Here is a 13,952-nt window from a genome sequence, read left to right on the forward strand (position 1 = left end):
TGGAAGCAGCAGTCAAAAAATCAGATAAAGTATAGCACTGGGCGAATCTATTTCAGAAGACCTTTTAAAAGTGTTAAAGAAGAAAGATGTTACTTTGAAGTCTAAGGTACACCTGACTGAAGCACTGGCATTTTCAATAGCCTCATATGCATACGAAAGCTTAACAATGAATAAGGAAGACTGAAGAAGAATCAATGCCTTTGAATTATGGTGTTGGCAAAGAATATTGAAAACACTATGGACAGCCACAAGAACAAACAAATCTGTCTTGCAAGAAGTACAACCGTAATGCTCCTTATATACAAGAATGGCCAGATTACTTCTCATGTAGTTAGGTCATGTTGTCAAAAGGGACCATCCGTGAATAAGGATATCATGCTTGGTAAAGTAGTAGTTAGCAAAAAAGAGGAAGACCTTCAATGAAATGCATTGATACAGTAACTGCAACTATGGGCTCAAGCATAGCAAAGACTTTGAAGATGGTGCAGGACCTAGCATTGTTTTGTTGTGTTGTACAGAGGGTCACTAAGAGTCAGAACCAATATGATGGCACCTAACAACAGCATTTGCTTCCACTTCTCTGCAAAACCTTGACTGATACCAGATCTTTGCTTCCCTTTGATTATGATAGAGTCATCTTATTTTTCTTATGAGCTCTCAGTATCCTATGTTTATCTGACCATGAACATGGCAAAGTCTCAAATGGATCAGTATTTAATCTTTAAGCTTCGCTTTTGCTTCAAGGATATAACTTAAATTATTTCCCGTGTTCAACATGAGTAGATCAAATAAATAGGAAATGTACAAAATTCCAACATATTGACAGGGGTAAGATGTAGGTAACAGGTTTTAAGATAAAAGAGAGTACAGGTTATCACTGTGATAAATAGATAATGAAACACAGTATTATAGAGAACTGATACATTGCCTAATGCTAGAGAATAAAATATTAACCAAACCTTATTTGACTTCAAACACCTGCTACTTAATCATAAATTTCAGAGTAGTTCCCCAAATTCTCATTGAAGTCTCTCTTAACAAAAATGGAAACTAAACATTTGCTGTGGGAGCTCTGGTAGCATAGTGGCTAAGACACTTGCCTGCTAACCAGACGGCTGGCAGTTCAAACCCACCAGCCACTCCTCGGAAGGAAGGTTGGGCAATCCTACTTCCGTAGTGATACTGCCTCGGAAACCCAACGAGGGGTCGCTATGAGTCGGGGCCGACTCAACGGCAAACAACAACAACAACAAACATTTGCTGTAAGCCAAGTATAAGTTGTGTGGCATGGAAGAGGGAATAATTTACTTCAAATCAGAGGACAACTCCAAGGTGGAAAGGCATTTGAGCCTAGACCTAAGAAATAGGTATGATTTAAATAGGTAGAGAAGATATGTATGGCAAAACTGTCAAAAGACAAAATGGAACAGAGACATTAGGTAAATATTTATACTCTCCATGTGCCATGCATTGTGCTAGGAAAGAAATCAGTATTGCAGAAAAGACAAAACAGGTTCACAAAACAGATGATACTTGGATGTATGTGGATTGTAAGGTGGATAGGATGAAACAGAAGCAGATGGATTTGGAAAGGTAGAATGAGGACAGATTATGGTTTATGGAATTTCTGGTCAAAGTAAACATTTTCCCTTTTGTAGATGGAATTCAAAATATACAATGTATAGAGATTTTTCAAAGTTCACAATAAGCACAGTAACATTCTATAAAAGAAGAAAATTGCCAGAGCCCACCTCTTCTTTCTCTTTACAAATGGATTTGAATGCTGTAATACATTTATTATATAAGCCATTTCCATTTCCTTTAAGATGATGGGGGAACAGTCACCTTTTATGAAATTTATGGAGTTTAAAATTCAATGAACACGATATTGACAATGTTGCATGTTCTTCCTTAGCCAAAAAAGCAATGCATTCAAAGTGCTCTCTGCAAGATTGATTCATATTTTATTTATTGGGAAACACATTGACTTCTCCCATCTGCAAATTTCCGTGGCATTTGAATACTATTCAGCTCATTACTTTATCTTTCTGGAGTCTTTACTTTTTTTTTATTTTCCTATGCCTTTCATTTAGTTATGGCATTTAATTTTTATTAAGTTATAATACAGTAAAGCTTTCCTATTGAATGCATCCTGGACTTGCCCTGCTGTATTTCAGAGGTCTTTTGCCATGATCTATACAACCTATTGCTTAGTGTTGTTCTTAGAATCCAGTACTAATTGTGTTTTGTAAACCCTGGACTAAGATAGTACTGTCACAGATGGAAGTGACCAAGTATATATAACCTAAGGCAATAGGAAGAAACATTTAGAAATTTTAATTGCTATTTTGATTTGCCTGGTTTCATTGACTCAGATTGAAAAGCAGAGTATCATAAATAAATTCTGGCTAATATGTTCACTTTACTTCAGTCTTACCCCCAAATTACAGAGATTTAAATGTGTGTGAGGGATGGATGTGCAGGTATGGAGAAGTTGGAAGAATCTGAAATCATATACACTTCTTACCTATGCCATGAGAAATAGGGTGCTATAAGTTAGCAGAAATGACATCTCAGTAAGAAGTTTCATCTGTGCTATTCTTTTGAATTGATATAATATGCATACTATTTAAATGTGTTATGTAGTAAGGTAACTTTTGTACTTATTATATTAGAATATGTTCTTTTATTCAATGAACAGAGAAAGTAGAGACTTAAGAAAAGGGTTAATATCAGAGATAAATTTTTATTGAGATGGGGTATAAAGATGATAGGAAGAGGTATATGTTCTGAGCATGTGATCCAAATGAGATAGGACCAAAGCTGAAATGCTGGGTAATAAAATTTGTGAGATTTTTGGAACCTCAGTAAGGAAAGAGACATAAAATCAGAACTACAGTTCCATATTTGTACTATAGTCTGATGGTGTAATTGTTAATGATGAGTTTCTACAGTCAGATATAGATTGGTATACACTCTGTAATGCATTTACTAGTTCTGTGATTGTCGCAGACAGACTCCATCATCCCTGACTTCCGGTATCTATGCCCTATGTAATCCCCTCCCCAGTGGTATAGGGAGAAACTATTGTTTTTAACTCATAGAATATTTTTTAAACGTGATGGGATGTCATTTCTATAATTGTGCTGCATATGATTATAACTTGTCTTGCTGGGAGAATAATTTCCCTGACATTGAGGAGGCAAGTATTAGGTTGGGAAGGCCCATGTGGCAGAAACTGAGAGTGGCCTCCAGTCAATACTCAAATAGAAACTGAGGTTCTCAATCCAACTCCTCAAATAGCAAATGGCTTCCAACAACCATGTGGCTGTGGGAGCAATCCTCCCACAGCTGAGCCTCTGCTAAGAATGTAGCCCTAGTCAACACTTTCATTCTAGCATTGTGAGACTCTGAAGTGAAAGACTTACTAAGCCCTGCTCTGACGTCTGACCGACCACAACTGTGAGATAATAATGTGTGCTGTTTTCAGCTGCTATGTATGTGATAATACTACTATACACAGCAACAGAAAACTAATACAGTGACCTCAAACATGTTACTTAGGAGCTCTGGTAGCATAGTGGCTAAGGCACTTGACTGCTAACCAGAAGACTGGTGGTTCAAACCCACCAGCCACTCCTAGGAAGAAAAGTTGGGCAATCTACTTCCGCAGTGATACTGCCTCAGAAACCCAAGGAAGGGTTGCTATGAGTCAGGGCCGACTCGACGGCACATAACAACAACAACAACAAACATGTTACTTAACCTCTCAAAGCCTAAAGATTTTTCCATCTCTTTCTCATAATATCCCTCTACATAGGATAATTGCATAACATCAAAGTAATTTCTCTTAAAAGATTTCGATAAGACACCAACAGCAAGTCCAAGAACCCACCTCTCTAAGGTCTCACCAAAAACAAACAAAAAAAGGTAATGTCTCTAGAGCATCATTTCTTAAAGTGCTCCTCAGAACACTAATAATACAAGATAGTAATAAGAGTTACATGAAAAGTGTATCCAGTGGAAAACAAGTTTAAGCTAACAAAGTTAATTAGATTTTTTCATTTAAGTTTCAAAGATGTTCTAACAGGGAATGTTAATCTCTGAAAGCTGATGAAAAAGGAGGAGCTTGACCAAAAGTGATCTGAGAAAGCCTCTGAGGGAAAGGTAAGAATTTCCTAGGAAAATCAGTTTGAAACCACTTCAACAGAAAGATAAATAGGTGACCTAGATTTTTGTAGTCTATGCCATAGAACATGTCTACAGTAATTTCAACTTGGTGGATTTTTGTTTTAATTACTACTACCAAGTATTCATCTCAGCATGTTAAACAAATTAATACCCTTCCAGACTCCATCACATTTGAAGGATTGTAATTTCATTTGCACCTTTCAAGGTAAACTACAGGTAATCCTTATAACCATCCTTTTTTTTTTTTTTTGGTACACCTTATCATTAATAATATGTACTACAGACAATGTTGCAGCATGAAATTACTGATGTCATCATATCTTTAAGTTTATATGTACTATTTCTAACCATCATAGACAAATAAAGATTGAATGTATAAAGGTACTCAGAATAAAAGACAATAACAATGAAAACTAAAAAATAAGAAAGGCATATGAATTATGTCAGGACCTACTTATAATGGAATGGTCATTAAGGAACCCTGTCATAAGTCAGGGATTGCTTGTACTTGTTAAAAATTCCCCTGCGTTAGTGTGTTATCCTCCCTCATTGCTCCTAAGACAAGACACTGTAACAAAGTCACCATATCAACATGGTGCTACCAAGGTATAGAGGCCCCAGGACATTGCTGCAGGTGCACATTCCACATGCAACCCTTAGTACAGAAGGCAAAAAGGTGAATCTCACCCCTCATCCCCATAACTAGTCATTCTGTTATTCTAAAACAGACTGGGACACCAAATAGTGAAGGAGAGGAAGTCTGATGATTCTACTTATTGTCTAATGATCAGAGACGCTCTCTGCAGAATCCAGTAGTCTGTGTAGAAATTTCTGGAAGGGAAGGTATGTTTTCATGTAGACTTAGAAGATCAAACATAGGTGATTAAACATGGCCCTTTTGCCTCCCCTACTGTGATAGCTAAGGTTGTGTATCAGCCACGATTCTTACTAGTCTAGCAGTTATGAAGTAGTCATGCCCCATGATGAGATCCAATATGATTTAATCACATCCATGATGAGATATGCTGTGAGCAGCCAGTTAATTGAAAGGGAATTTCCTCAGGGATGTGGTTTGCTTCGTATATATATGGATGTCTTTGTGTTCTGGTTACCTAGTGCTGCTCTGACAAGAATATACCACAAATGGGCTAGCTTAAACAAGCAGGAGTTTATTCTTACAATTTGGAGGCTTTAAGTCCAAGTTCAAAGTGCCAAGCCCTGGGTGATGGGTGAAAGCCCCTCAACCTTGGGGTCCAGCTGTGCCTCCTGCTCCTGGCCCACTGGAACTAGAGGTTTTTCTTCACTCAGAGGGCTGCTGGCTACTGAGGCTGAGAAGCCCAAGGCTGACAAATAAAAAGGTACAGTCCCGATGTTACCAAACCACAGGCCATTAATTTAAGTCCATTGTAAGTCCCCAGGTCGGCAGAGCATAGCAGGCTGCTGAACAACAACATGGCTACATGCAGGGTGGGTCCTAGCATGCCATAAACTGGAGACTATTATCCCCAAGACTTCTCCTTATATACAGGAAGCAGACTACATCCCAAAGGCAGCTACTCAGCTGCCTGTGGTAGATCCCACCATGAAGTTGATTGCCAGTCTCATCATGGGGAATAGTTAACTACCACCAGCCACTCCACCAGGCCCAGCCAAGTTGACATACAAATTTAACTACCACACTTTGGAAAAGTCTCTGGTTTTCTTCTGGATCTTGATCCTGCATACAGTTCATCAACATCTCTGGTTCCTGCATTTCAATGAGTGGGCCACTATTTTGTCTGTCAATCTTGGAACATTTGCCTTTGTAGTCTACCAGCAAACAATCTGCCATTTTACCTGTTGATCTTGGATCATCAGCCTCCAGAGCCAGCAGCCCACTGTACTGTCTGCTGATCTTGGTTCCTTCTGTCCCTGCAATTGTGTGAGTCATCAAAAATCTCCAGCTAGATGTTTGACCCATGAAGTTGGGACTTGCCAGCTTCCACAACTGTGTGTCATTTCCATTTCCTTGAGATAAATTTCTCTCTCTCTCTCTCTCTCTCTCTCTCTCTATATATATATATATATATAATATATATATATATATATATATATATACACATATATATACATATATGTATACATAGCAAGCAATGTGAGGATGGCACATGACTGGGCAGTTTGGTCCATTTACACAAGGTTGCTATGAATCAGAGTCAACTCAATGCCACTTAACAACAACATATATATTCATATAAGTTTAACTGCTTTTGCTTCTCTAGTGAAACCAGCCTAAGACATCTTCACTTTTAGAACTGATTAATTTCACCCTGAGGGGGAAAAAAAGAAACTTGGTAACTTTCCATACCTACTTTGCTCCACACTAAGATATTAACCTGAAGGTTTCAGATTTAAAAGGAGCTAGTGCTGGTGGCATAATGCCTAAGGCATTTGACTGCTAACCAGAAGGCTGGCAGTTCAAGCCCACCAGCTATTCATGGGAAGGAAGATTGGGCAATCTACTTCTGTATAGATACCATCTTGGAAACTCAAGGAGGGGTCACTAGGAGTGGAAATTAACCTGACAGCAATTAGTTTGAACACATACATTAATTATCTTTATAAGCATATACATTTTTTATTATAAACATAATCTCAGTGTTCAAAATTCAAAAATCATAAGGAAGAAATGTTACAATTACTTCTAATCCTACAAACCAGAAAATAATATTTAAAAGATTTGGTCAATTTTTTAAAGATATCATTAGGATTTTCCTAATCCATTAAATGTCACTTAAAAAAATAAATGTTTAGGCATATATCATATTTTTGCTGGAAATTTATTTATTTATAGGAAACATAAAAATAACTTCTTGCTTACTGTTCATAGTGTCACTTTGAATATTGATCCACTTTTTTTGTTTTCTTTATATTTTTGTCATGAATAGGTTAGCGGTTTCCTTATTAATGATAAAGTAAAGACTTTGATATCTGATCCATAATGTTGCTTCAATATTATTCCAAGTTTATCAGTTACCTTAAATTTTAATTTTGTATCACTTTATTTACTTTCAGAATAGTTTGTCATTGTTTAGATAATATCTATGTGTGTTTTCCAGAGCTTTGGCAATGTAGTGCCTAAGGCACTTGACTGCTAACCAGAAGGATGGTGGTTCAAATCCACCAGACACTCCTCAGAAGGAAGGTTGGCCAATCTACTTCCATAGTGACACCGCCTCGGAAACCCAAGGAAGGGTCGCTATGAGTCAGGTCCAACTTGATGGCGTATAACAACAACAACAACTATATGTTTTCTGTTATAACCACTTCTAATGGTTATGCACAAAATTTCTCTGGTAATACTGACCCCCGTTACTGTTGAGTTGATTATGACTCTTAGAAACCCGGTAGCACATTGTAGAACTGCCGCATAGGTATTCTAAGGCTATGAATCTTGAGAAAGCAGAACTGTCACATCTTTCTCTTGCAGAGCGGCTGGTGGAAACAAGCCTCAAACCATTGGCATAGCACTGACCATTTTAACCACTACAACACCAGAGCTTCTTAGGAGGTAGAGCAAAAGTAATTGATGAAGATAACATAGAACATAGCTAGTATCTATGAAAAAAGACTGGTAGGCAGAGGGCAATTGGGCAATTATCTATTTATTTAATCCCTTAAAATTTAGGACACCAGTACTTATTTTTTAAAATTATTTTATTATTTTTAAAATTTTTATTGTGATTTGGGTGAACATTTACATAGCAAAATCATTTTCCATATAGCAATTCACATATACTTTGTCTCATGACATTCACTACAATTTCCCACAATGCAACAGCTCTCTTCCCACTTCCTCCCCATAGTTACCTTTTCCCTGTGTCCTTCCCTCCATGCACTCCTGTTCCCTTCCCTCCATGCACTCCTGTTCCCTGAGCTATCTCCCTGTGTATACACAGACCTTCTATTCTCCTATGATTGATCTCTCCAAGAAGTGTATCTACCTAATGTAAATGTTCAGCTTATATGCCTGTCTTTTGTTTGGCTGGAAGCCACAGGAGTGGGCTCACTTCCAGACCTGAAGGGGCCATAGTCTGAGGGTTTCCACCAGTTCCTATCAGACCAGCAAACCTGGTCCCTTTTTTTCATGATTTTAAGTTTTGTTCCACATTGTTCTCCCACTCTATCCAGCATCTCCTACATAGATCCCCCTCCAAGTGGTTGAAAATGGTAGCCAGGCACCATCTAGTTCTTCTGGTCTCATAGTCATATAGACTGAGGATTGTATGGTGTACCAGTCCCTTGGACTAATGTCTTTGATTTCTTCATTCTTCTTTGCTCTGAATGAGAAGAGACCCATCACTGCATCTAGATGGCTGCTTGCAAGCTTTTAAGATCCCAGTCGCTACTCGCCAAAGTAGGAGGAGGAACAATGTTTTGTGTAATATCTTATGCCAATTGAACTTGATGTCCCCTGTGACCATGTTCCCAAGCCCATAGGTCCAACTACTTGCTCCCTCTGGGTAGCTGGTTGCGGCCAAGAAGTGACTACAACTTTGTCCCTTGTCAGCTCTCCTATATACCTAGAAATTGTTACAGAACATAAAAGTACACTTGTAGAAACATTGTCTGCCAATACTATACATAATCATGGGCACACTCCCCTTTGTACAGATGTACTTAATTGTTTAGTCTGTCCACCCATCTATCCACCCATAGATCAATGTTTTCCATCACTGACAATGAAGTACTGTGTGTGCAAAGGGTTCACCTTTGTTGTCTGTACTTCTCATGCACCTCTCTATGTCTTCCTCTTCCTCAATGCCACTATGTTGAACACTCACATTTGGTACATTGCCCTTTCCTTCACCCAAATCAATACTTGTCTCTCCCTTTCTAGCAGTGTTCCCTCCCCACCCTCTCAACCCTCATAACCAGCAAAGAAAATTTCCTTCCATATATAAACCTTTCTTTGACTTTTTACAATAATGGACTAATACAATATTTGTCTTTCTGTGATTGACCTATTTCACTCAGCATAATGTCCTCCAAGTTCATCCACATTATGCATTGTTCTGCAAATTCTTTAGGGTTGCATAGTATTCCATTGTGTATATGTACCATAGTTTGGCTATGCATTCTTCTGTTGATGGGCATCTACGTTGTTTCCACCTTTTTGCTATTGTAAATAGTGCTGTGATGAACATGGGTGTGCATATATCTGTTCTTGTCCTGGCTCTTACCTCTTTAAGACATATATCTAGTAGTGGAAGGGTATCAGTACTTACTATTTTTTTGAGAATTATTTTTAGAATACCTTGTTGACCAGTGCTTTTCAAACTTTATGGGGCATACAAATCATCTAGGTTTATGTGTTAACTTAACTAGGCCATGATTCCTAATTTTGTGCTCTTATATAACTATTCTCCATTTTGAGTGTTGTAAATCTTGACTACTATGTAGGAGCTCTGGTAGTGTAGTGCCTAAGGCACTTGATTGTTAACCAGAAAGCTGGTAGTTCAAACCCACCAGCCACTCCTCAGAAGGAAGGTTGGGCAATCTACTTCTGTAGTGATTTGTTGTTGTTATGTGCCGTCCAGTCCGTCCCAACTCATAGCAACCACTTCTTGGGTTTCTGAGGCGGTATCACTACGGAAGTAGATTGCCCAACCTTCCTTCTGAGGAGTGGCTGGTGGGTTTGAACTGCCAGCCTTCTGTCAGCAGTCAAATGCCTTAGGCAATATGCTATCAGAGCTCCCTCCCTCCAGTAATGATACCTCAGAAACCCAAGGAGGGGTCATTATGAGTAGGTCTGAGTGGAGGGCACATAACAACAACAACAACATGGTAATGAGGCAAGATTATGTTATGTTAATGAGGATTAGGTTATGATTACTATGTTAATTAGTCAGGATTAGGGTGGGATACACTCAAGTTACCACCCTCACTCAAGTCACTCCCCTTGTTTGAGTCACACCTTTTCATTTTACAAAAAGTAAAAGGAGAAAAAAGCACACAATAAGAGAGGACCTTACTTCCACCAAGAAAGAAGAGCCTGGAATGGAGTGCATCTTTTGGATCCTGGATCCCCACAATGAGAACCTCCTGCACTCAGAAGAAGGTGCTCTCGTGCATAGTGCATAAGGCATTTGATTGCTAAGCAGAAGGCTGGCAGTTCAAATCCGCCAGCTACTCCGTGGAAGGAAGACTGGGTAATCTACTTCCATAAAGATTTACTGCCTTGGAAACCCAAAGGGATCACTATGATTCAGAATCGACTCGATGGCAGTGAGTTTGTTTTTTGCTTGTTTATTTTAATACCGAGAAGACAGAGAGAGAAAGCTGTAACACCAGAGACAATGAGAGATGCAGCAAGAAGCAAAGGCAGAGAAGCGGTGGAAGCAGAACCAGGAGATAAGCAGTGAAAGGTATGTTGGCTTTCTGACCCACCAAGCAAGAAAGCTGAGCACTTAGGTCAGAAGCCTGGATAGCAGAGCAGAGCAGGGTAACTCTGGGCATTTGTAGGTAGACCTAAGTTTGTTCACTCCTGGAACAAGGGAGCTTGGTGTCTTCAGGGAGAGGTTTACCTGCTGATTGCATTGCCTCTGGGCACTAATTGGCAGGGCAGAGGCTGGGCCAAGGGGCCATAAGGCTGAGGGACTCAGAGGCCAGAGAAAGCCTTGCCTGTGGGCACAGCTAAGAAGATTCTATCCTGACTGAAGGGCTAACTGTATCCTGATTTGTTCCAGTTCCTGAATTGTAAACTCTTAACCTAACAAACGCCATAATCATGAGTATTGTCTGATTTCTGTGTATTCACGGCAATGAATTATTGCAACAGAGAAACAGAATTCTATTGGAGGGAAGCTAGTGTCAGAATTGGTGGCAAAAAAAAAAAGATTGGAAAGACTATATATGTCTGATTTCTGCTTCATAGGAATAAGCCTTGGGTTGTTGATCTTGATTCCTCTTCTCCCTTGTGAAGTTAGAGGAGGTCAGATGTCTCCACCATGCTATTTTGACAGATGCATTCAGCTCATGCTTTGGCTGAACTTTACCACCATATATTTGTTAACTTAGCAGCAAACTGAGTGTGAGCTGCTAACAGAAGTCTTAGTTTTTTTTTTTTTTTTTTTTTTCCTTTTTTCTTTTTTGTAGTGCTGTTATAACAGAAATAACATAAGTGGGTGGCTTTAAAGAACAGAAATTTATTTTCTCACAGTTCCAAAGCTGAAAGTTCAAATAAGGGTCTTTATTCTTTGGCTTGTAAATGATCCTCACAAGAAGTCTGTATCCTCCCTCCCTCTCCCCCATTTTTGTGTATCTCTGAGTCTAATCTGCTTTAGGAAAAAGAAAAATCAGAAGTGATTAGATTAGAACCCATCCTGTCCTCATCATTGTTGTTGTTGTTGTTATGTGCCATCAAGCCAGACCCAACTCATAGTGACCTCTCTCTTTGGGTTTCTGAGGCAGTATCACTACAGAAGTAGATTGCCCAACTTTCCTTCCGAGGAGTGGCTGGTGGGTTTGAACCACCAGTCTTCTGATTAGCAGCCAAATGCCTTAGTCACTACACTACCAGAGCTCCTAGAACCCATCCTAGTGAGGTATAATTTAATTAAAATAACAAAGGAAACCTTATTTCTAAATAAGATTACACCCACAGGTATAGGGGTTAGGATTCAGCACATTTTTTGGGGTGGCAGATATAATTATTCAATCCACAACAATTCGTGTGTGGGAATGAAACCAGAGCAGGATAAAGTAGCAGGAAAGAGGTCCAATCAGAGCCTATCGCCTCTAAGTTTTGCAAATATTGGTTGAACATCAGTCCATTATATTCCTCCCAACATCATGGCACCAACAGTAAGCTCATTGATTGTTGTTGTTGTTGTTATGTGCCGTTGAGTCGGCCCCGACTCATAGCGACCCCTCCTTGGGTTTCCGAGGCAGTATCACTACGGAAGTAGGATTGCCCAACCTTCCTTCCGAGGAGTGGCTGGTGGGTTTCAACCGCCAGCCGTCTGGTTAGCAGGCAAGTGTCTTAGCCACTATGCTACCAGAGCTCATTGATTAGTTCATTCATTCACTCAACAAATATTTTGAGTATCAGCCATTTGAGAACAATTCTTAAGCCATGAATGAAAGCAGACAACATTTGTTCTTCCAAACAAAGACAATTTTGAGAGTGAAAGAGGATTCCTGAAATATACAACGGACCAGCTCACAAATGGGCGTCAAATCTTATCAGAGTTAGTTCCACCATAACTAACAGAGTGCCAAAAGAGTAAAAGTAGCTTCTTGAAAATGGGAACATTTAGAAGGAAATGCTGTTTTTAAAGGAACAATGCAAAGGAAGACTCCATCTTTCAGGCACCATAGGCCATTTTCTAGTGGTAAAATAACAGCTGCCAAGAGGGTGTTGCCCACTCTTAAACTGAAGTGCCTGCTGGAAAAGGCAGTTTTTTGTTTCTAAAAACAATTAGTTTCATCTCCAAAATAAAAATATTCTGGACATTGAAATGCTCTTTTTTTTTTTTTTTTTTTTGGCTGCATATACATAGCGAGTAAAGAAAATTCAAGCAATTATCTAAGCCTAACAAAATCATCTTCACCGGAAAAATGTAGAGAATGAAAACCAAATGTAGGTTGTTTCTGTGGTTTTATTTTGCTTTACTTATCAGGATAATTACTTTTATTCTGAGCATTATTGCAGAGAATAGAATCACTAGGCTTAAGATTTCTTTGTGAATCCAACATGTATTTAAGGAATTTTTTTTAATGCATTCTATTAATAATTCCTGGTTTTGATTTTTAAAAGGAGTTAATGACAATGAATCTGTGGCCTGGATAGCTCAGTTGGTAGCACATCAGACTTTGAATCTGAGGGACCAGGGTTCAAGTCCCTGTTCAGATGATCTCTACCAGTTTGGGAACTCTGGTAGCATAGTGCCTAAGGCATTTGACTACTAAGCAGAAGGCTGGCAGTTCAAACCCACCAGCCACTCCTCTGAAAGAAGGTTGGGCTCACTACCTCAGTAGTGATACCACCTCAGAGAAGAGGTCACTGTGAGTCAGATCTGACTCTAGGGCATTGAGTTGAATGACAAAGATTTCACAATCATGAAACAGAAGGCACTAGTTCTCCTCTACATATCATCAGTACTTTAATGGCAAATTGATTTGTATTCAGTTAATAGTTGCAAAGTTTATTATGTGTCTGTTGATTTCTCACGTATATAGGCCATTAAAGACAGGGCACAGGTCTTCTGAACTGCAGAAGTTCCAAAGGAATACTAACAGAATGTCTATATGGGGCAAGTTTTTTCTCTAAAATATAGCAGTAACGTTTAATAGTATCTGTCATCAATTTTGTACTTAAGTAAGTTAATTGATTATATACTTTACTGTTCTTAAAGACACTGTCAAATAAAATATGTATGTGGGGAAAAAACAAAACAAAACATTGCCCTTGAGTCCATTCCAACACTAAGCCACACTATAGGGTGGAGTAGAACCATTGGGTTTCCAAGGCTGTGTCTCTGAAAGCACACACTGCTACATTTTTATCCCACATAGCAGCTGCATGTGAAAAATATCTCCTCAAAAATACGTCAGGAGAGTTCCGGCATGATGGCGGACTAGGCAGAAGGATTGCACAGACCCTCTTCAACAAAGAAAAGGTAAACCAATTAACACAGACACAGAAGATAATCTTGGACCCCTGAGCCTTGAAGGGAAGGATACAAAATTGGACTAAACCCCAATTAGCAGAAGAATTT

At 39.0% G+C, this 13,952-nt stretch overlaps 1 non-coding gene across 1 annotated transcript; it reads left to right on the forward strand.

Annotated features, from left to right (window-relative positions):
* Positions 1-13,014: 13,014 nt before the first annotated feature.
* Positions 13,015-13,087, forward strand: TRNAQ-UUG. The gene has a single exon. It is a non-coding gene; the product is annotated as a tRNA-Gln (tRNA).
* Positions 13,088-13,952: the final 865 nt, after the last annotated feature.

This window comes from Orycteropus afer, unplaced genomic scaffold (assembly GCF_000298275.1).
Source record: "Orycteropus afer afer isolate SDZICR_OR568_19922 unplaced genomic scaffold, OryAfe1.0 scaffold00047, whole genome shotgun sequence".
NCBI lineage: Eukaryota > Metazoa > Chordata > Mammalia > Tubulidentata > Orycteropodidae > Orycteropus > Orycteropus afer.